Raw genomic sequence first — 24,242 nt, 5'->3', positions numbered from 1 at the left:
AGCAGCATTGTGGTTTTCGCCCGTGGAACAGTGGACCAGGTCTACACCCTTGGCAGGGTCCTCGAGGGTGCATGGGAGTTCACCCAACCAGTCTACATGTGTTTTGTGGACTTGGAGAAGGCGTTCGACCGTGTCCCTCGGGGGGCCATGTGGGGGGTGCTTCGGGAGTATGGGGTACCGAACCCCCTGATATGGGCTGTTCGGTCCCTGTACGACTGGAGTCAGAGTTTGGTCCGCATATCCGGCAGTAAGTCGGACTCGTTTCCGGTGAGGGTTGGCCTCCGCCAAGGTTGCCCTTTCTCACCGATTCTGTTCATAACTTTTATGGACAGAATTTCTAGGCACAGCCGAGGCGTAGAGGGGGTCCGGTTTGGTGGCCCCAGTATTGCATCTCTGCTTGATCCAGATGATGTGGTTCTGTTGGCTTCATCAAGCGTGACCTCCAACTCTCACTGGAGCAGTTCACAGCTGAGTGTGAAGCGGCTGGGATGAGAATCAGCATCTCCAAATCTGAGACCATGGTCCTCAGTCGGAAAAGGGTGGCGTGCCCTTTCTAGGTCGGGGATGAGATCCTGCCCCAAGTGGAGAAGCTCAAGTCTTTTTCACGAGTGAGGGAAGAATGGAACGGGAGATCGACAGGCGGATCGGTGCAGCGTCTGCAGTGATGCAGACTTTGTATCGGTCCGTTGTGGTAAAGAAGGAGCTAAGCCGAAAGGCGAAGCTCTCGATTTACCGGTCGCTCTACGTTCCTACCACACAAGCTGTCACAAGCTGTGGGTCGTGACCGAAAGAACAAGATCCCGGATACGAGCGGCCGAAATGAGTTTCCTCCGCAGGGTGTCCGGGCTCTCCCTTAGAGATAGGATGAGAAGCTCGGTTATCCGGCAGGAGCACAGAGTAGAGCCGCTGCTAGAGCCGCTTTTAAATCATACATATTTTGTTAAATATCAAGACGTATTCAGTTCATCAATAAGTTTACTTACTGCAACAAATAACCGATGAATATGCAAATCGCTTGTGTATCCCCTCACTTATCCTCTCGTCCCGCACACGTTTACAATTTACATAATTAATGCCACCACACTTCAGTTGTACAGCCGGGTTCACGACCCTGGTCCTGCATGCTTCTTCTCCTGTCCTCGTCCTGTTCTATCTCGTCCTATCCTTCCCTCACAGGGTGTAGCATTACAGCCCCATGCAACACTCATATTTAACGTTTCATTGCCGTAGATAATGTAATGATTTACTTCACTCATCCTGTTTAACAATTGGTGCTTTGTCTTTAGTCTTTCTTTCTCCCTTCCCGAAACTTTGTTCTGTTCGACTGATCAAGTCTGATTCTCGATAAACCTCAATCATAATACCACAGCCGAAGTTTAAAAACTCCACTGTGACACAGTAAAACTGTTTCGGCATAAAAGGGATACAGGTTTTCCATTCTGCTTGAGCTCACAGCCGAAGAGGACAAAAAAAAAAATATAATAAATTACACATTAGTAAAATAAATAAATAAATAAAAATAAATAATAGAGTTTTTCCCAAATTGTTAATTACCAAAGTCATAACATTTAGTCCAAGACTTATCATACTGTCTATTTTCTTCTTTCATTTAAGGCACAGTGTAGTAGTTTGTCAATCCAATCCCACTCAGCGCCAGGTTGCGCCTCTAGGAGTCAGTAAGAGCTTCTTGTAGTTCCTCCACCTCATTTCCTGCTCGTCTAAACCTCCCAAAGAAGAGCAACTTTCATCATCGAGCAGAGACGCACAGAGGACACCCCGAAACTTGAAGAAGACACCCCAAACTGCCAGCCATAAAAACCAGTGTCACCCCAGCGGCTTTGACTGTCACTGCCCGGAGGCCAAACAGTCGGATTAAGACACAAAAGCATCAACTGGAAAGTTTGGATTGGAGCTGCGAGATTGCGTCGTTTGACAGGTTGCTGTGACAACGAACTTTGGAAGGTACGCGACTGCTGTTTCCTCGAGACTCTCGCACAGCTTTGCAACTCAAGTCTTTCTACTCTCATCATGACACTTTTTGTCCGTTTAACTGCTGATTTTGAGACATGCGTACGTTATCAAAGCACGTTTAGACGTAACACAGAAACGCTCATGCACATTTAGGATCTCCTGGGACGTCAACTCGATAATAGTAGACTATCATTACACGACCGCAGAGCACTTGATGTATTCCGGGCAGGATGATGGTTCCATCCCTTGAAGCTTCACGCCGCATATTGGGTCATAACAGACAGACATACATGAGATTGTACTTTGCAGGGGTGTACAATGGCTAAACTGCATCATAGCTGTCTAATATTTATCTTATCTCAATAACTTAAAATAAAAAAAAATCAAATTATTAAGAAGAGCTCTGAGTAGGATGCAGTGCAGTTCTGCACACCTCCAAAGTGTAGTGTGTGTGTGTGAATATGTATGTATATATATATATATATATATATATATATATATATATATATATATATATATATATATATATATATAATATAGGGTCTTCCTTGCACCACCCCTTTTGCAAAGTTGCATGGATGCCAGTTTAGTATTTGAATTTTAACCCCCAACAAATGAACAGTGATGAAAATGAGTTTCCCCCAGTAGTCAGTATGCCTTCTCAGCTGCTCATTGCTCATGCGACAAGTGAACGTGTCTTCCACTCATTTACCTCACATTCTACCTCAGCTTCCGCTCGTACTGGGAAGAGCTATTTTGAATTTTGGAATACATACACACATTTACTGATGTCAAACATGACCATCCATAACAAATGTAGTGCACTGGACCACTTTGAATCCATAACAATTGTAGGTTTTGTTTGTGGAGGGTTTTTCCTGTGGGAAGCACTGGCTGATTCTGCGCAGTGGCAAACAAAAGCAGCAATGTGTTGCCGTCACACACTGTCAGACATTCGAGAGCTCGCCTCTGTGTTCTGGCCTTTCCTGAAAGTTCCTATTCTCTGAGACCGGGGCGCACCAACATCCGCACTGCTCACTCTGCAGGACCTCACAATAGACGAGCTGTGCTGCTATGTCAACATTTACTCCGCTCTCGTCCCCACCTGAACGTTTAATCACATACTTGTGGGCCAATCGGTAACAGGAAGATGCTGCGTGTTTATCTTTGTGGCATTAGGCTGTATGAGACTTGGCGCCAATACTCAATAACTTTGCATCTTGTGTCAAAGAGTAAAAAAAAACAAAAAAACAATGACATGCTGCCTTTATTTCTAGCATTATGGTAAATCCTATTCTTGAAGGTCAACAAGACGCTTGTATTCCCAGTTTTTATTTAGGAGCACGGTATACAATATAATGATCTCCAGCGCTGTGCTGGTTTGCAACATTTGCATACAATAACTTCTGCAACATTACTCTTGCACATAAACAACCCTTGTATTTTCGCAACACTTTGTTTTAAATACGCATAAGTAAAAGGCAACGCCTTGGTTGCGCATGACTCAATATATTAAGAGTAAACGTTTATTAAAACGATAACAGAAGAACAAAATCAATTCAGTGAACGACTGTGTATCACTTTGCACCAAAACACACAGAGAATGTACAATGCTTAACACATTTATTTGACCACCTTTTATAAAAACGAGGAAGGCCGACCTGACATCATGAAGTGCTTTAATGTGCGCTCCTTCCATTTTAGTCAGCACTTTTCCTTTACCGTTTTGAACAGTAAAGATGAATTTTTCAAACTGAAGTGACCTTTTTATACCACATTTGAGGCGGCTCGCTGCGCTTCTCTGAGAAGACAGAAATTTAGCAAGCATGACGTCCAATCACTTAAACAACATTTTCTGTTCAGGAATGCAAATAGATAACTCATTTCACATCTTTTAAGAAGTAATATTATGCTTTGCCAGTTTTTGGTTAAATTTGAATAGTCACAGGAGTGGCACGAAGGTCAACTGGTTAGCACATCCGCCTCACAGTTCTGAGGACCCGGCCGGGCCTTGTGTAGGACTGTATGTTCTAATGAACTATTCATGTCTTTGTGAACAGCAAACGAATTTTATGGGGGTCGCGGTCTTGTAGACTAGGATAGGATTTGAAATGCTAATTAAATAAAATAGAATAGAATAGACCAGGGATGGGCAACTTAAATGATGGCGCCACACTTTTTCATCAGCGCTTCAAGAGGTCACCAGACTGTGCACTTCCTAACCAGTATGACAAAAATGCCATTTAAATATGAACAATATGTGCATGTCTTTTTTTTTTTTTTTTTTAATTGAACCGAAGTACATCACAGTATCTTCATATATTTCATGCTCAAACGCATAATAGCTCCACTCTTCACGAACAAGGGTTTGAAGTGATCAACAAAATGAAACGTTTTTGAATTACCATTCAAAGATAGCACAAAACTGCTGATCAGCAAACCAACATCAAGTGCAAGTACTCATTTTGTGCATTTTTTCACAAAAATCTATCCATCCATCCATCCATCCATCCATTCATTCTACCACTTATCCTCACTAGGGCTTCGGGTGTGCTGGAGCCTATCCCAGATGTCTTTAGGCGTGGTATATCCTGAACTGGTCGTCAGCCAATTGCATGGAGGGCTTCACAAAAATCAAATCTTACAAGCCCAACATGGAATTGGAGCTTCTTCTCACGTAAAACAGTACCTGTTTAGTTCCGTGTTTTGTTGTGTGTTTGTAAGGCTGGGAAGCGCTGGCAGCACTCAACTCTAGCCTTACGTATCGTGAGATTTAAATTCCGTCTCTCAGTAGAAATTGTACACACAGTCACCACGTCACGGCAGGCATGAGTCTAAAACATGACGATTTTGCTCAACTTAAAGCAAAGTAACAATTTACTCAGATATTTGTAACGTTATCTCTATTTAGCTAGAGTCTTGTGGCATGCACTCAACACTATTCATTCATTCATTCATTTTCCGTACCGCTTATCTTCACGAGGGTCGCGGGCGTGCCGGAGCCTATCCCAGCTATCTTCGGGCGAGAGGCGGGGTACACCCTGAACCGGTCGCCAGCCAATCGCAGGGCACATACAAACAAACAACCATTTGCACTCACATTGACACCTATTGGGCAATTTGCAATTGCTAATCTTCAACTTCATTAATGCGATAACAAAGAGATTCACCTGGTAAAACAACAAATACCTTCAATTGATGTGTTACTAACCCCCCACCACCCCCATAATGACCGCAACCTTTGTGGTGGTGTGGCTGATGACAAGCTTTAAAAGGTAAAAGGTTTATTTTGATAATTCAAAACAGAACACGACAGCTGCCCAACAATAAGTACCGCAGGATACTCGTCGGTCAAAAGAAGCCGTGTAGTGTATGACGCACTGCTCGCGAGGCTACGAAGCTTCAAGATGGGCGCCATGGCCTGAACGTGGATGTTTTTTTTTTTTTTTTTTGTTGCAGCAACTTGCAGACAGGCTGAATAATCGAGTTGTCGAGTATAGTCGTGTATATCTATATATATATATATATATATATATATATATATATATATATATATATATATATATATATATATACATATATATATATATATATATATATATATATATATATATATATATATATATATATATTAGTTAGTAACACATGAATTGAGGGTATTTATTGTTTTACCAAGTTAATCTCCTTATGATCACATTGATGATGTTGAAGACTAGCAAATTAGTCCTGGTCTCGACCGGTTTCTGTCAAGAATTTTCATTTCGGTGCCTCACTACTTTTTGTAAAAAGTTACATACATGTTACAAATGATGGTAGTGGTATTACCGGTGTTAAGTGAGCATACAATGAAAGGAGAGAAGGATAAACATTTTAGTGCTCTCCTTAAGTTGCAAATGTCATCATGGCTGTAGTGTGAGCAGTTCATTGCGGTACTAACAGCATGAGTCTTTTGCGCTGATATTGCATCATTGGTGTACAGGTTATTGCTGGAATATGTTGGCTAATGTAAACTGCCTACACCTAACTCTGTGTGTTTTGAATCATACCTGTGGAGCCTGAAAATGCTGTGTATTGTGTCTCTCTCACCAAAACAGAACTGACAACCATTTGATCCACTGTGACCAGTCAACATCAAATCATGTCGAGATGGCATGACCTTTGTTGGTTTTCAAGTGTTTCCTTCATGTGTATTACTGCAGACCAGATGGTTACAAAGACGTCAGTCCATTAATCAGATGATAATATAGGGGCCTTCGGAAGGAGCGGTGGTTCCCCCTATTTTGTTTGAACTTGTCATATTTCATTTCAAGTAGGTGTTAAATTCTACCTCAGTAAACTCGGCATATGGCTCTAACATGCAAAGGATGCAACTTACTACATGCTCTGCAAGTCTATCTCATATCTATCTATCTATCTATCTATCTATCTAGAGATACACAATATACACACTGTATACGGTGTGATAACATACTACGACAGTATTTATTATGATCCATGATTCAAATAAATTACGTATTCTACTGCTTACAACATATTTTATTGAAACAGAAATCTGCATTAGAAACATTAGCCAACAAATGTTTCTCAGCATTGCAAACTGCCAACAAGAAAACCTAAATATTTGACCGTACCACAAACAGAACAAACATATTCTGAATCACGAGCATGAAAAAAGCTGTCATTATTTATTATGTATGTCATCAAAGTTGAATGAGTATTATTCGCCTAAAAATATAAGAGTACCTGTGAAAAAATAAATAATATATATTTTAAATGCAGATTTGTTTCAAATCATCAAAATAAAAATAATAAAATAAAATAAATAGGCCCTGGCCTGTCAGGGCAATTCGACAATGTGTTGTAATTCTTATTTTTGATGATGAATTACTTAATACGTACTGAAATATTTTTTAACTCCCCAAATAGCACATTGTATGTTTACATATAGCTTTCCTGTAGCCTGTCTTGTGTGAGTGAGGTTAAAAGGACAGCGATACGATTGGATTTGGTTTTCCTTGTCCAGAACAGTCGGTGCTGCAAGAAGTAAATGATTTATTCAGAGGGGTTACTTGTTTGCGTGATTGGCACAGCTTTTAAAATCAACACTTTTTTTCGCAACTCTCCTCAGAATGACACGTGAAAGAAACAAAAAACAAAACAAAACATGAAACAATAGAAAGAGTGACACTAATATTAGTTTTTACTCTTTGTGTTGAATTAGTTTTGAAGTTTGATTTGTTTCAAAGCATATTGAAACTCATGTTTTTGTGCACAGCAATTTTAACAGCTACCACAACCTGGCACGTTCTATCATCTATCGTTGTTTTCTTTGAGCAATAGTGTTCTACAGTCTCATAATGTGCAGCTTCAGCATCAACTTTAGCCCACAAAATGTAAATTCACATGAGATTTCTGTAGAATGTCAGTCAAAAAAAAAAAAAAAGCATCACATTTTCATTATCATTGTTATATTTTTCCATAAGTAAGAGGGATATTCGACAACAGCGACAATATAATCCCATAGTGGTCATATTAAGCACATTGTATGTCCAACATTTAATAGGCCGCGCAATTGATTGCTGTATATATTTTTAACAACATATTGAATTGAAATCAAAAGTCATGGAAAATTGTGGCAAATAGTAGATATTGGTCGGATAATAATTAAGTATTCATATTCTGCGTACTCATAACAATTTCCGCTAATTCTTATGAGCTCAGACTGTGACGTAATCTGATTCAGAATTGTTTATATGTTATGCAGATGAATATCCTGTAGCCAAAGCTGACTTTCATCACCATTCCACTGTGATACTGTGTTGCTGGTTATTTTTATGTATTTTGGTGTATCTCTGTTATATTTATTTGCACGCTGCTATTTTTCATCTGTTTGCTAATGTAGCTAATGCTGACTCAGCTGTGTGAAGTGCATTCAGGGACTTCTTGCAAAATAAATGTGAATGTGTTCATTCCGTTTTATAATATAAAACTGATTACTAAAATGAATCATACTGTATATATTAAGGTCAGTAAACATGAGTCTATCAGGATAACTTCAACAACATACACTATACGATCACACTTGTTGTAATAATATATTTTTTTGTTACAAACCGCCGGTAATGCAAGGCTCCAAATATTATACGTATGCTAATATAATTATATATATATATTTTTTTTTTTTTTTTTTTTACCAGTTTTAAATATCAGGCTGCCACTGTGGCCCATAAATTTGTAAATCTGAACCAACGTCCATGTCTCACCAGCAATGAACCTCACCCCGTTACTGAAGTGGACACTTTTTTTTTTTTTTGCATTAGTCGGCAACATAAATTGATACCGTTTGATCTGACCCTCGAGCCTTGGGTTGGACACCTGTGTTGGAGGTGAATCGCGGTTTTACAAGCAAACATTTGATTAAAAAAAAAACTAATGTACAGTGCTTAACAAATTCATTAGACAACCTCTCATAAAATTGAGAAGAGACCAGTAGTGCTTTATTCCGGACTCTTTCAATTTCAGTGAGTTCTCGACAGCTAATGAAGTGCTGTGATTCCTTTGCTTCCTTTTGCGGTTATCGGTATCGGATTGGAGAAACAAGTTGTCGGTTATCGGTATGGGTGTAAAAAACGGTTATCGTGCAACCCTACAACAAAAAAGAAAATTATTAAGTATAAAGTATATGGAAAAGTATACTACTGGTAGCAAGCAAGCAACTACTACTAGTATACTGTATAAAGAATAAGTAGTTTATAAAGTATAAAGTATAGTAAGTATAATGTATATTGGAATACATTTTTTTCATACAGTAACATGAGTTGTATAAAATGGGCTCCAATGCCTTCCTACTTTCATGTTCCTCAAAGCTCGATGACCGTGTTTTCTTTTCACCCAATGATAAGGGAAAAGATGTAAACAGCTCATTGTGTCAACAGACACTATTGGTTAAGTATGTCGGTCAATCAACTCCTACGTGTGTACAATTGGCTTCTTATTGGCTATTATCAATCACTCCCTGTGTTTTAGGGACAGGAGCTTGCTATTTCATTCAGCAATTTTCAAGGTCTACTGTCATTAATTCTAGCCTGTAATTAATGGAACCCATAAAGAACAGCTACCGGTATACTGACCAATCAACTGTGGGATGCTCCATAGATGCCAGCCTCGCTTAAAACGATTAAAACACGTCGATAACAAACATAAACTGAAATGTATGGTGCCTAAAAAGGTCCCATACTATTCACCAAACTTGGTCATTCAGCTCTGGATAAAATGAAGAGACCACTCCTATTTATTCTTAAAACAGGCATTTCTGTTGAAGTCCATTCCATTCCAGAAGCTACAGTGTCTTGCACCTACTGTGCAAATTGGTGGAAGATCTGTGATAAACTGTGGGTGCTGCAGCAAGATTGTAATCAGGCAGATATTTCTTCATGAAGAACACATGAATCAGGCGCCATACGAAGTTGTCCTGGAAGAAAACCTTTTCTTCTGCTGCCTTTGACAATGTTTCCAAACTCTGAGAATTGTTTGCCAGCGGACAATGCAGAGTGGAGGCCACACGGCGAAGGTCTGTCATAGCCAGCACTATCTCTAGTCCTCAAACCCTTTAAAAACCTCGGGTGTAATCCAAAGGACGACGGATGCTCACAAACCCACAAATAAAACGGAGCTGCTTCAATTGGGGCCAGCAACAGCAATGTGAAAGACAGCTGAGCCACATGGCAAGATGCATCAACACTCTGGTTACAAATGGGGACTCTTCCATTAAATATCAATTTCAAAATGTAAAGATTAGTATTATGTTGGTTAAAGATGAATGTTTTTGCTTTCTACGCATTATGAGCCATATTCTCCCGTTTTCTGATTGGGCCCAATCCGTCGTCCACTTAAGGCTATCATTTGCGCACTCTGGGTGCAGTAACCCGGAAGCGTGGGCCTTCCCTCTCATATCTTGCCGAGCACGTACTCTCCCAAACACTTAAGCGCATTTCCTCATCCGCACTCTACAGCATGGTTGCTGGGCAAAGCTGATCAACGACTCGCTTTGCTAAACGTGCTCAGTCATGAGCACAATATTCTGATGATGATTGAATTACTTTTATTGGATTCATTACATACAGACATGGGTTGACACTAACCTTTTTGCTCCCCAGCCGCTGTGGCTAGTGGCTTCCCAGACTCACCAGGCACTTTTTACAAGCTACAATTTTTATGCCCTGCCTCTCGCTGAGATGGGTTCCCGCACATCCTAAAGCGACCCGTCAGGAGGAGAAGTGGTACAGAGAACGGATGGATGGCCGATTAAATCTCGATAAAATAACTCGCCCTATTTATTAGATATTGAAAAGTTCCATTTGTAGCCACTAGGTATTTGCAAACAACTCAAAAGTAAATGCTGAAGAAAACATTCAAAAGTGAAAAATAGTTGACAAATGTTTTTTTTCAATAATCCAAACATGCATCACGTTATTTTATTCATTCAAGGGACTGTAGATTTTACCAGTGGAGCTGCTTTCAAAATATGATATTATATATAAATTACTACATTACATTACTACATTAATACATTCGATATAACTGTTGAGTATTTTTATTATTATTTTAAATTAAGGCATTAACTTGTGAATTGTGGGCCCCATGAAACCCTACATGGCAGTATGAAGTAAAGTGGGATGCTGTATAGTCTTATATTAAGTGTGCAGCGGACACGGGAGTTATGTGAGAGACACGACTGTTCAGGAATTACTGTGGTTGTACTGCTCATAAAACGAGTCATTAATAAATTTACTGTTCGCAGGCGCCTCACATACTTTACCAACTTGGAAGCGAAGGCATCATTCATGGACTGATTTTCTTGTGCTTCTTGAACTTGCAACAGTGACGTCGCATTTGCAGTATCTTTATGTCACAAAGACGCAACTTGCACAACTTTAAAACGCTGCATTATGTTGTGTAATGGCGGACATGGGTGTTGACAGTTACGTTTATCTTTGCTTTGTTCGCAAAGCTGCAAATTACACAATGAAAAAATGCTGAAATAGACTCGCTAAAATTTGCATGAAACAAAAGCAGCCAATCATGCAGTGAGTGCATGATCGGAACTCAACGAGGAGGAGGAGCCAGGCGGTAGGCAGAATCGATAAGCAATAGACAGCAGCATAATCTGCTCGCAGTTCAAACAAGGGAATACAATTCAACCCGCCAAAGTGGCTAATAGGAGTGGCTGTGCTACCCGCCACGCTGGAAACGGCGCCGCAAATGGCGACTCGGCGGGGCGTCAAGAGTCGAACCCTGAATACATGAGCGGTGCCCACGTCTCCCTGGCGACGATCGACTTACATCCGCTACAGTTCATTTCACAAGTATGATATATTTCCCAAATGGATTTCTATGGTGGACGACTGGTTAGCACAACTGGTTAGCACATCCGCCCTACAGTTCTGGGGACCGGGGTTTAAATCCCAGCCCTGGCTGTGTGGAGTTTGCATGTTCTCTCTGTGCCTGGGTGGGTTTTCTCCGGGCACGGCGGTTTCCTCCCAGATCCCCCCAAAAAATTGGAGACACTACATTGCCCGTAGGTGTGATTGTGAGTGCGAATGGCTGTTTGTTTCGTGTGCCCTGCGATTGGCTGGCGACCGGTTCAGCGTGTACCCCCTGCCCGAAGATAGCTGGTACAGGCTCCAGTGCGCCCGCGACCCTAGTGAGGAGAAGCGGTAAAGGAAATGGATGGATGGATGGATGGATTTCATGGATTCATGCAAATCAGAAAAACGTCACGATCCAGGAATTCCAGCGAGCCTCAGAATTCAATGTGTCCCGCATTGCGTGTCGGTGCGCACATATTCACCCGGTACGCGCGGTGGGTGTGTCAGAAGTCAATACGGGAGAGCCAGGCGCATAAAATACAGACTTACGCACTAACGAGCGAATATGGCCCTCAACGCACAAAATAATCGGTTTGGAAGTAATGTCAGAGTTTGGTGTAATGTATCAACATTTTACTTATTTTAATTAACCCCGCTTCTATAACTGCTAAACCAGAGAAACTGCTTATTTCAGCAGACTTGAATATGCACCAGTCATTGTTTTGATTGATAGATTGTTGAGATATCTCCGACTTTTGGAAGAAATGGTCCGAAAGAAGCCAAAAAGTAAAACCCGGACAGTGTTAATCCGCTCATGATGCTCTGAGTGTTGAGGTCTCACGTAATTCCAGGCATCATGACAGTTTGGACGCTGAAGTTTTGTGTGACTTTTGATGGATGTGCGACAATTAAGATTGAACCATATGACCCTTCAAGAGAAAGCAAAGGAATCTGAGCAATTCTTTATCTGCAAGATTGCTAAAATGTGGTTTCAGTGGTGTAGTTGATGACTAAGTGTTGCTGTCCTGAATCATGATTTAGTCTTTGTTGTCTGTGCAATTTACAACCATGTCGTTGGAAGCGAAATTTCCGTTTAAAAAAAAAAAAAAAAAAAAAAAGCGGACAGTAAAGGCGACGACTCCAGTATCACTGAGAGTTAGCATACATAAAGTGGCACTACCTGTGAGTAAAAAAAAGACAAAAACAATCTTCTTGTGGCACCTGACCTGGCTGTTTTTTGGGGACTTGTGACAGAACTTCTTGACTCCAAATTGCTCCAGACATAAAAAAAACAGTAATTTGCAGCCTTGAAACTGCTGCTATTAACTGGACATAAGGGAGCCTCATTTCGGAGGCAGCGCTCGCTCTCCACCACCCCCATAATCAAAAGCACCTTTGAGAGTTGAGTCTGCTGCCTCTCGGTGTGAGACCTCAAGTGAACTTTTGAAACATGATCCTTTACATTATTACACTCCTCCTCAACTGCTTACATATGTTGTTTTCATATGGATGATGCTTTCTTCAACTTTTGTTAAAGTTAGTGGAGAAGTCAAATGACTTCCCAGTGAACATGTCACATATATGAAAAAAAATAAAAAGATATGACATTGGCTTTTTCTACTCATGCTAAAACCACCAGGAGTGATGTACCTACAGTGAACCCTCGTTCATCGCAGGGGATGCGTTCCAGTCTCACCAGCAATACACCATATAATAGTGTTTTTCCCGCACTCTTAAACACATTTGAACTTATAAAAAACATGTTGTAAATGGGCGGCAGGGTGGCCCGACTGGTTAGCGCGTCAGCCTCACAGTTCTGAGGACCTGGGTTCAATCCCCGGCCCCGTCTGTGTGGAGTTTGCATGTTCTCCCCGTGCCTGTGTGGGTTTTCTCCGGGCACTCCGATTTCCTCCCACATCCCAAAAACATGCATTAATTGGAGACTCTAAATTGCCCGTAGGCATGACTGTGAGTGCGAATGGTTGTTTGTTTCTATGTGCCCTGCGATTGGCTGGCAACCAGTTCAGGGTGTACCCCGCCTCCTGCCCGATGACAGCTGGGATAGGCTCCAGCATGCCCGCGACCCTAGTGAGGAGAAGCGGCTCAGAAAATGGATGGATGGAAGTTGTAAATGTACACAAAACAACCTAATTGCAAGCATAAAATGTATAGAAAATACTGTATGGATTGTAGTGTCTGTGTACATCCATGTGCCTTTAAGAGGCGGGGGATGGTGGGGTGGCACGTGACTTTGGTAAAAATCTGTGTGTGAGTGTCCGGTTGAGAGCTGTGGCAGACAGCTGCCTCCGTGTGAGTACGCTCAGTGTGTTTGATTGTTCTCTTGGCGTTTAATAAACGGCTGGGGAATATGACGACGACTACCGCTCCCCTTTCCTTTGTTGGGGAGCCTTACAGTAAAGGCTTCTTTATACTCTCGTGGACGGCGACCGCGCTGACGTCACTGCGGCTGTCCCGCGCGTATTTCGCCTTTATACTCGAGCGCAAACCTACGCGTGCAGTTTTGAAAATGTACTGCAGTTCACCTCCAAGTCGGGGGTGTCGCTACGGCTGGTATTGGCTAGGACACCACAGGGTGGAGTTTCCTCTGCCTTTTTTGGGCCATTTCCGGTAGCCGTTTTTAGGGTTTAACCCTTTCAGTAACAAGGAACAAAGCAACAACAATGGCAACCGTGGAACAGTGTCTGGACCTAGATGACCAGATGATATGTTTAATTAAGCTGCAAAATCGATTGAGAAAGCGGCGGCGTAGATGGTATGTAGAACCGAGGGGCACGCTGAGTACGTCATCACAGCATGTGACTAAAATGTACCAATCACGAGAGATGATCTGCGCGGCGTTCGATGTGCAGCAACAATTTTTGCTGTGTGTGCGTCAAGTGACGCATAGGGGCCCACGTGGGCCAATTCGTCAGTCACGTGATGCGATGCTGGCGTTGTTGGCCGCATAACCGCGGGAGTATAAAGAGGCCTTAAGTATGTAAACAGTAAAAATCCATAAAAGTCATTGCCTAAAAAAAATTTATAGCAAGGGTCCAAATGATAAACCATGATGTTTCATAGGAACAAAACTACAACCCCAATCCCAATGAAGTTGGGATATTGTGTTAAACATGAATAAAAACAGAATACAATGATTTGCAAATCATGTTTGACCTATATTTAATTGAATACACTTCAAAGACAAGATATTTAATGTTCAAACTGATAAACCTTATTGTTTTTAGCAAATAATCATTAACTTCGAATTAGATGGCTGCAACACGTTCCAAAAACACTGGGACAGGGTCATGTTTACCACTGTGTTACATCACCTTTTCTTTTAACAACATTCAATAAACGTTTGGGAACTGAGGACACTAATTGTTGAAGCTTTGTAGGTGGAATTCTTTCGCATTCTTGCTTGATGTACAGCTTCAGCTGTTCAACAGTCCGGGGTCTCCGTTGTCGTATTTTACGCTTCATAATGCGCCAAACATTTTCAATGGGAGAGAGTTCTGGACTCCAGGCAGGACAGTCTAGTACCCGCACTGAAGCCACACTGTTGTAACACATGCAGAATGTGGTTTGGCATTGTCTTGCTGAAATAAGCAGGGGCGTCCATGAAAAAGACATTGCTTGGATGGCAGCATATGTTTCTCCAAAACCTGTATGTACCTTTCAGCATTAATGTTGCCTTCACAGATGTGTAAGTTACCCATGCCATTGGCAGTAACACAGCCCCATACCATCACAGATGCTGGCTTTTGAACTTTGCGTCCATCACAGTCCAGATGGTTCTTTTCCTCTTTGGCCCGGAGGACATGACGTCCACAATTTACAAAAACAATTTGAAATGTGGACTCGTTGGACCACATTGCATCAGTCCATCTTAGATGAGCTCGGGCCCAGACAAGCCGGCGGCGTTTCTGGGTATTGTTGATAAATGGCTTTTGCTTTGCATAGTAGTTTCAATTCGCCCTTACCGATGTAGCGCCGATCTGTATTTACTGACATTGGTTTTCTGAAGTGTTCCTGAGCCCATGTGGTGATATCCTTTACACAGTGATGTTGGTTTTTGATTTAGTACCGCCTGAGGGATCGAAGGTCACAGGCATTCAAAGTTGGTTTTCAGCCTTGCAGCTGACATGCAGTGATTTCTCCAGATTCTCTGAACCCTTTGATGATATTATGGACTGCAGATGATGAAGTCCCTAAATTCCTTGCAATTGTACGTTGTCCTTAAACTGTTCGACTATCTTCTCACACACTTGTTCACAAAGAGGTGAACCTTGTGAATGACTGAGCAATAAAGGGAAGCTCCTTTCATACCCAATCATGGCACCCACCTGTTCCCAATTAGCCTGTTCACCTGTGGGATGTTCCAAACAGGTGTTTGATGAGCATTCCTCAACTTTCTCAGTCTTTTTTACCACCTGTCCCAGCTTTTTTGGAACGTGTTGCAGCCATAAAATTCCAAGTTAATGATTATTTGCTAAAAACAATAAAGTTTATCAGTTTGAACATTAAATATCTTTGTAGTGTATTCAATTAAATATAGGTTCAACAGGTGGTGAGGTTTGAAAATCATTGTATTCTGTTTTTATTTACAACATTGACAGCTTCTCTGTCATTTTATATTAGTGAAATATGTGTACCAATCCGCTAGGATATTTGGTATTCAGCAAATATCATGATGCAAAGCACCTTTCTGATGGTGAGGTCATTTCAGCACAACAGTTCATATGAACAGTATTTCAAGTGCGCACCATTTTGTTCAATCTATTCAATGGTTCTCGCATGAACACTTTAAAATCTCATAAAATCTCCCTTTATTGCAAAATGTGTGTGTATGTGTGCACGCATGTGTGCGTGCTTGTTTGCACATAAAAAATTCTACACTACAGTTAATTTTTTTACAGAGGCGCCTCTTCTCATGGAAGAAATGCCTTAATGCCCCCTCCCCTTTTTGTATGCATATGTTTTTCATTTAGATTAAAAGATCAGGGCTTCACCAGCGAGAGGAAGTGTGTGATGAATGACATGTTTACTTACCTTCGGAAGTTGCCAGAATGCTGTTGGATGGAGATATTTATTTCCTCTGATGGCTCATCAAACCTTTTTAAAGTCCAAATTCTGAATTTTATGTGAATGTTTGATAGGTGTGGGATTTTCAGCTCGTCATTAGTCTTGGTACGTTTTCATAGTGGTTGCACGGTGAAAGACGGGTTAGCACATCTGTCTCACAGTTCTGAAGACCGGGGTTCAAATCCAAGCCCTGCCTGTGAGGAGTTTGCATTTTCTCCCCGTGCCTTTGTAGGTTTCCTGCCACATCCCAAAAACATGCGTGGTAGGTTGATTGAAGACTCTAAATTGCCCGTAGGTATGAATGTGAGTGTGAATGGTTGTTTGTTTTTATGTGCCCTGCGATTGGCTGGTGACCAGTTCAGGGTGTACCCCACCTCTCGCCCGAAGATAGCTGGGATAGGCTCCGACATGCCCGCGACCCTAGTGAGGATAAGCGGTACAGAAAATAGATGTTTTCATAGTGAGTGCAATTACAGAATGAATAATTGAAGCCGGACATTAGTTCCATCGTTTCACATTGCTTTCTCAGCTGCCTCACGATGGGGCCCGTTGACAGCGCTCAAGAAACAGCCATTCCTCTTTTGAACAGTTGTGCTCCTTAGCAGGATTTAAACCTTCGACACCTTTGGTCTCCAAGCCAAGTCCTTATGGAATAAGATGCTCCTGCTCAAAAACAAGAAACAATTAGGAACTAAAATATTAAAAACAGCTCTCACATTGATGTACTGAGAGCTGACACTACATGTTGACACCACTAAAAACCACAACACAATCAAAATCAAATTGTTCCTGATATTTTATTAATATAAAGGAAAAAAATCTTTGTACCTGATGTTGTGACCCTAGCGTGTTTGAGCATTATATCTGGTTTTTGGCTGAATTGCTCATTTTCAAGGGTGTACCACGTAAAAGGAGATGTCTCCAGATACATTGTTATCGTTGAATGTGGTACTTTCTTTCATTCCAGGGCAATCGCCCAGATGATTGTCTTGGACAACAGGCACTCTCTTTCATTGTTGTCATTAAATCAGATTCTTCAGCCAAGCAAGGACACCTCAACTCCTACAGCAAATTTCATGCCACACAATCTACACAGACTATGAACACTGAAATTGCATAAAAACTAAAATGTTGCGCAATAATTATTCACCAAATGGCCCCCCTCAGCTTTTGTTTGTATGTTTGACAAGGTGAGAAATATGGGTGCCACAGATAAGGAATATAGCTCTATATTTATTCAAAAACAGTCTCTTAATTCAAGGGTGTAAATTCAGTTTTCATAAAATGTATCTCCTTTAAGTCCTCCAATATATATATATTTTTTTTTTACTCAAAACCAATCAGTTACACTTAAGAATAAATTGTTATGTTGTCACATGGCACTTTTGACTATATGTTAAAATTGTTTAAGGACATTTGTTTAAAATGCATACGAGCTACTGACAATGGAAACCGTACTAACAGAGTATTTTCCTTTGCAATGTACTGTATCTTCAAAGCCACAAAAATGTTCAAGTCCTGCTTTTATTTTGGAACTCTGAAAAAAAAAAAAATCATGCATAGCTTTCAAAGGTTTAAGGAAATATGAAGGAAGGAAATTCATGCCAAACCGTTTGCCTTTGGTTCAAATGATTGATGCATGCCCCTTGTTCCTCTTGCTTTCTTTGCCGTGGCTCCAAAACGCCACTGAGTGTTGGTAACAGGGCCCACTCGGCCCCACTCAACTTGTTTGACATGTACATTCTCACACTCAGGGCAATCCTGTTTAACGTGCAAATAAAATGAAACCAGACTGAATGTCACTCTGCTCTTTCAGCTCAGCTCAGTGCTTCATGCTCAAGATGAAAGCCACACTACTGGTGGTACAGAGGTGAAATATTTAAATAAACTGATTGTGAAAGGGAGGACACTTAATGCATTAAAGGAGTACCCCTGTAGAGAGTTGACTTATTGGTTTAGGATAGAAGAAAACGTGTCTGGTATTCATCTTTAACTGAGTTGTGCTATACTTTTGCACTTTTCTGTTGAGCCCAGGTGGAAGGAAATCCTTAAAAATCCAAGTTTTGCTATTGTATTCTCATGATAATGGAAGAGTGCTGCTGCATTATTTAGGCATCAAGCGCTTATGCGGCTACCAGCATTTAATCATGCTCAAGACTGACTGCCATCCAGCATGAAATTGGCTGCTACGCTAGTAACCCTGTCTAATTGTATATCAGGGGCACTTGATATCCAATCTTGCTGTGAAGGGCTTACATGACATTTAGCCCACATCCTCTCTAACAAAGTAATGCATTAAATGTATTCACAAAGTTTGTGAATTATTAGTATTCCAAGCAGAACAATTCTAGCTGGTGTCCTAATGCAGGTAATGATGTGATAAATTCGGTGTAGGTTGAGTATAATTAGTCGCTGTTTACTCAGAGTGAGTTCCTCTGATGATTGGGTTTGAGGTAGAATGTTTGTGCGATCTGCAATCATTTACTGCCCTCACATCTTCCTGATTACAGGATGTGGTAATCAGTTTACTGTGAGATGTCACACAAGATTTGTCAGTGTCAGACCCAAGCTGATTGTGCTCGTAGTAGTCTGCCATGAAGCCACCTGAGTTGTGTGCAGAACCGTCCGTTTCCTATCCCACTTATCACATTCAGTGTCACAGCAGGCAAGCTGGAGTCCGTCCCAGCTGACGTAGGGCGTGAGGCAGATTGCATTTTAGACTGGTCTCCAATCACAGGGATTTGTGAATGGGACTTTGTGGCAATTGACCGCACACCACGACACTCCAGCTTCTGGCATGCCGCTAGAATAGACCGATTGACACAATACTACACTAGCCTTGCACCAGACATTTTGGGGGGCCGGTGGTCAAGCCAGCAAAGAGGACACACATCGGCAAAATGATTTAACGTATTTATTTCTGTTAACAGAATGAACACAGTCAATATTACAATGGGAGGTTACAGTGGAATAGGCTCCAGCAATCTTCGGGCAAGAGGCGGGGTATGCCCTGAACTGCTCGCCAGCCAATCGCAGGGCACATATAAACAAACAACCATTCACACTCACATTAACACCTACGGGCAATTTAGAGTCTTCATTTAACCTTCCATGGGGAGAACATGCAAACTCCACACAGGAGAGGCCGGATTTGAACCCGGGTCCTCAGAACTGTGAGGTGGCTGTGCTAACCAGTCGTCCACCATTCCACCTGTAATTATATAGATGTTGATTTTTTTATGGTGTAAAGTTAGACACAATAATTAAGCACCTTCTGCAGGACAGTAAATAAATAGCTCAACAATACATTCATCACGCTCCTGATCTCGACTAAATTTACCGACCCATTATCATAAAAGGAAAATGCAGTCATGAAAATTGCAAGGCTTCTATTGAGTTGAAATACAATGAAGTTAAACCACAACTCGCCAGATAATTAGCTGTCCAATGATGACACAAGATAGAAAGGAAGTGAAAAGGAAACGAAGTAGTAGTAGTAGGGGAAATATTCAGTGGTGCATTGTTTTCTTGCTTTGTTACGGCGTGTCTAGTTCTGGTGAAAATTGTGTAACTTTTATGTCTGATAAACATGAATTCCACTCCTGGATGAGCAGCTCACGCAGGCACGTGGACAGACTCGCCACAGCCCGTATAACTTTATTAATTCCCTAACAAGTTATAACTTAATACATTTTTTTTCCAACATGGTTACATCAGATGTTATTGATGAAAGGCCCCAGACAGACTTACACACAATCACGCACATGTTTAAAAATAAATCAATAAATAAAAACAATAACTGACAAAGGGGCACCTTGGGCACCAAGGGCAAAAGGGCAGGTGGCCGGGCACCTAATGCAACCCCTTCTGGATGCCCTAGCGTGTGTCTTAAGGCTTTAATGACCGTCTGTCTTAAGGCTTTAATGACCGTCCATGCAGCTACAGGGTTGGTGGGTCGCCGGTCGATGTGGTGGAATGGGCCAATAGTGTCGGTCTGGTGGCACACACACGCACACCCACACACGGCGCATGTCTCTTTCACAGACGCCTATACACGTACTAAATGCCACCCACCCCGAAATGTTACATCGTGTAATATACAATGAAGCGATTACTGTTCCATTTGGAACGCTCTGCATAACTTTGGATTATTTTATCACTTTGTGACATTTAAAATGTCAGAAAATGAATGAAACCAATCTTTTTCACCCGATCTCGATCAGCTGAAAATTACGTGATCGACCTCGATTTTCGATCACGTGATCGGATTGGGACATCTCTAATGGCCATCAGATTTCAAAACACTGGGTAACATTGATGACAGAGGGTAATTGTATTTTTTTTGTTTTTTTATTGATGACGGTGTAGCATACATTTTTTGGATAAAAATGTAATTAATTTTGAAAAATATACAAAGGAAGGTAAACGCCTGCGTTTACTTCCGGGTTAGTCCGATTTACCTTTTAACGTTAAAATCAAACTAATTTGTCTCATTAAGGGGAAACACGTCACTTTTTACATGTATGAAATTCAGGAGAAAGCAATTACAAACCTTTTATCAGTCTCATAATCTAACAGTTGCTACACTTTATGAAATACGAGTTCTAGATGACGGAGGTTTACTTAAACTCAAAACACACACAAAACACAACCAAGTGCGGCATTTTATAGAATATTTAATGAACTCTACGATGGATCGATAGGGAAACAGAAAGAGGCTAACTACAACAAGGAAACATATACTTAGGAAAAGGGAAATATAACACTGTGTGTTGGATTAAAGTTGAAAACGTGAGCATTTAATGTGTCCAGTCCGGACGAGAGAGAGGGAGGGCAGAGTTGGGATTTTGTGTGACGCTACTAATTTCCCCCAAATTAATAGGCACTAGTCTTGTACCTCATGGCGACAATTGCCGGGTCTACTCACAAATGTAGATCAGCTGGTCGGTGGGGTGGTCTGTCTCGGTCGTCACAGGACGGTAGGTTTGGTTGACGGCTGAGTCCGTTCTCATCCTGACATTCGCGTTGGCCGAACTGCGTGTCCTTTGGCTAATAAACAACTGAATGGAAGTTCACGGGTTGCAGTACTCTCAAACGCCAGTGGGTGGCGCCTTGCGTGCACATTTGTCGCTCTGTCCCTTTTGGCAGCTGTCAGTTCAAACGAAGAAAAGGACTCTTTGCTGACTGTAAGCTAAGATTTTGCGGGAACCTGCTAATTACTTTAGGGTCCAGTAGGCACCTTCTTGTGGTAGTCTCACAGAAGGGCCGCTTGGAAGAAAGCAGTTTATCAAGTCGTGGGGGAGTGTCCGCTACAACGCCAGCCAATCGCAGTGCATGTAACTAATTACATTTGATTAAATTTAATGAATGCATCAACAGGACCCTTGAATGTTTCCTCTAAAAAAGTGGATTAAAACCATAGATCATTATATTGGAATTAACCACATATTTGTTCTTTACACAAATATTAAACTGATATCGAAGCATGATTAAATGTAAATTCAAAATAAACAATGTGTTTGTTTCATTATGTGTACAGCATGTGGAAAACATGATACCATGTTGGCTTAATGACTAATGTGCAAAAATTAGACAGTTAAAAAAACAGTATTACAAAGAACACTAATATAGTTAGTGCTTTTATGTGTTCAAAATTGTACCTATAAGTCTAACCTTTTCAAAATATGACACAAACTAATAAATCACACCACAAGGTTGAGGTCGTATTTGGGAATAATACATCATGTTTGAGTCTACAGCAGAATAGAACATAACCAGAGAGAGCCAATCCCAAGGGTCGGCTTAGAAGGAGGAAATTATATGAAAAAAAATCTGAGCTTTTGCCGCTATTTTTTAAATGTAACTAAAATTGTGATCATGCAAATTTCCAAAAGCAACTGTAATTTAATTGCAAAATTTCTCCCAGTAAGGGAATGATTACAGTTACATACATTTTGTAATTACATTTTGTAGTCTCATTTCATGAAATTAGTTACTCCCCAACACTGCTAGTAATGATTAGCTGGATGTTTTTGATGTTGCTGAGCAGCAGTTTTATTGGCACAATTGGGTTTCCGTGGTGTTGGTATTGAGGGAAAAGGTGAAGCACCCAAGTGCAGGCAAACAGGGAGGCAAGGCAGGAGTGCTGGGGTCTCAAAAAAGTATTAAAGGAAAAAAAAGGCAAACAAATAAACATGGGGAAACAAAACACTCACCACTACAAACTGGGATGGGACTCATAAAACATGATGTCTGATGACAACGCACGAACACAGACTGAAAGCAGAGAACTAAATACAAACAAATAGATGAGACAACGAGGCACCTGGACAAGACACGAGTGCCTGGAGGGAGGTGATTAGTAGACACAAGGAGCACGGCTGACTAAAACAGATGGGGATGAAAACCCATTGAGTGGACATGATATGAAAAGGGGACACAGGGTAAACATGACGTACCACAAAAAAAATTCTAAATCAAAACAAAGTCAACAAAAACACAGATTAAGACATTTATCAGAACTGGGTTTGCTATAGGGGTGGCTGCTGTGAAGCTTGAATAGTTGGTGGCGCAGTGCATGTGTGCTCTACGCCAACTCTCTCTGGCGATTCCATGGGGCCTACCCGCCCAGTGCCCTGGCATCTGTGCACCTTGGCAGTTCCTCAGTGCTGTGTCCTGCAGGGTTGCATCGCATGGGGGTGGGAAACGCAGAGCAGTCTATTGCTCCAATTCTCGCCTTAATGTTTCTGTCCGTCTATGTCTTGTTTCATATACTGTATGTTATATCACTCCCTTTCTGGATCATGCAGGTTTTAGCTTCAAATTAAAAAAAAAAAAAAACTGTTCTGTTTTATTTCTGAGCTTCGGTGGGGGAAGGAATAGGTACACATGTACCAAAGTAAAACTTAAATGTTGCAAGATTAAAAAAAAAAAAAAAAAAAAGAACGATACTTAAGGCTTTTCTTGATGAGATGTTTTTGTTTCTTGCAGTTTGGAAAGGTACAGGCGCTGCTTTGCTTATTTGCGGTGATACCTGCCTGCTCATTGATCTAAGTGAGCCGTAATGGATGTGACAGATAATATAGTCATACATACATTCACGTCCAACTCCTTTATCTTTTCCAGCTTCTCATTCACGTCCAACTCCTTTATCTTTTCCAGCTTCTATGTACTGTTACCCAGATGGTTAAGGAAGTAATCTGTCTTTTGTGTCATGTTAGAATGCTGCTGCCCCTGTGTGTGAGTTAAGATAGTGCTATATCAAAAATTTTGCAAAGACTTTCAATGATGTTTCAGATGTTCTACTTACACAAACATAAATATGGATTGTTTTCTAATGAGGAAAATAAAAAGTGTGTGCTTCATCCACAAAGGCGCGTGGTACAACAGCGGAAAACCACTTCTGTCCTGACAGGCTCTAAAAGATTGTTTGTGGTCCTGGTCTTTATGGTAATATATGGTATACTGTGATGGAATTTTAATTATTGTTTTTTTTTTTGCTCTTCCCATATTCTGCATGTGTCAAACTCGCTGGTCAGAGTCAGTGTGCAGCAGGGTGACTGCTGAAGCCCAGGAATTTTGTGAGCGTCCTCCAGGGGATGTGCAAGATTAAAGGTGCAATGGCAGTTTCAAATTATTATTATATATATTATACACATGGACAGCCCAATCTAAGTGAGTACTAGGTGGAACCCCCAACGTAAAAGCCTCTCTCCATCTTATTCCATTGTACTTTTCAAATGGATTATGTTTATTTTATTCCATCCACTCTTACATTCCATTGTAAAAAGGAAGTGCGACGGTGCTTTTTTTATACTG

At 41.1% G+C, this 24,242-nt stretch overlaps 1 protein-coding gene across 1 annotated transcript in view; it reads left to right on the top strand.

Moving 5' to 3' along the window:
* Positions 1-1,744: 1,744 nt before the first annotated feature.
* tspan9a (tetraspanin 9a) overlaps positions 1,745-24,242 on the top strand; it is a 215,714-nt gene continuing 193,216 nt past the window's right edge. The window contains exon 1 of the mRNA XM_061677556.1: positions 1,745-1,962. The gene's annotated coding sequence lies outside the window, so the exon portion shown is untranslated. The remainder of the gene's footprint in view (positions 1,963-24,242) is intronic.

This window comes from Phycodurus eques, chromosome 5, assembly GCF_024500275.1.
Source record: "Phycodurus eques isolate BA_2022a chromosome 5, UOR_Pequ_1.1, whole genome shotgun sequence".
Taxonomy (NCBI): Eukaryota; Metazoa; Chordata; class Actinopteri; order Syngnathiformes; family Syngnathidae; genus Phycodurus; species Phycodurus eques.
This window is presented reverse-complemented; position numbering and strand designations above follow the sequence as displayed.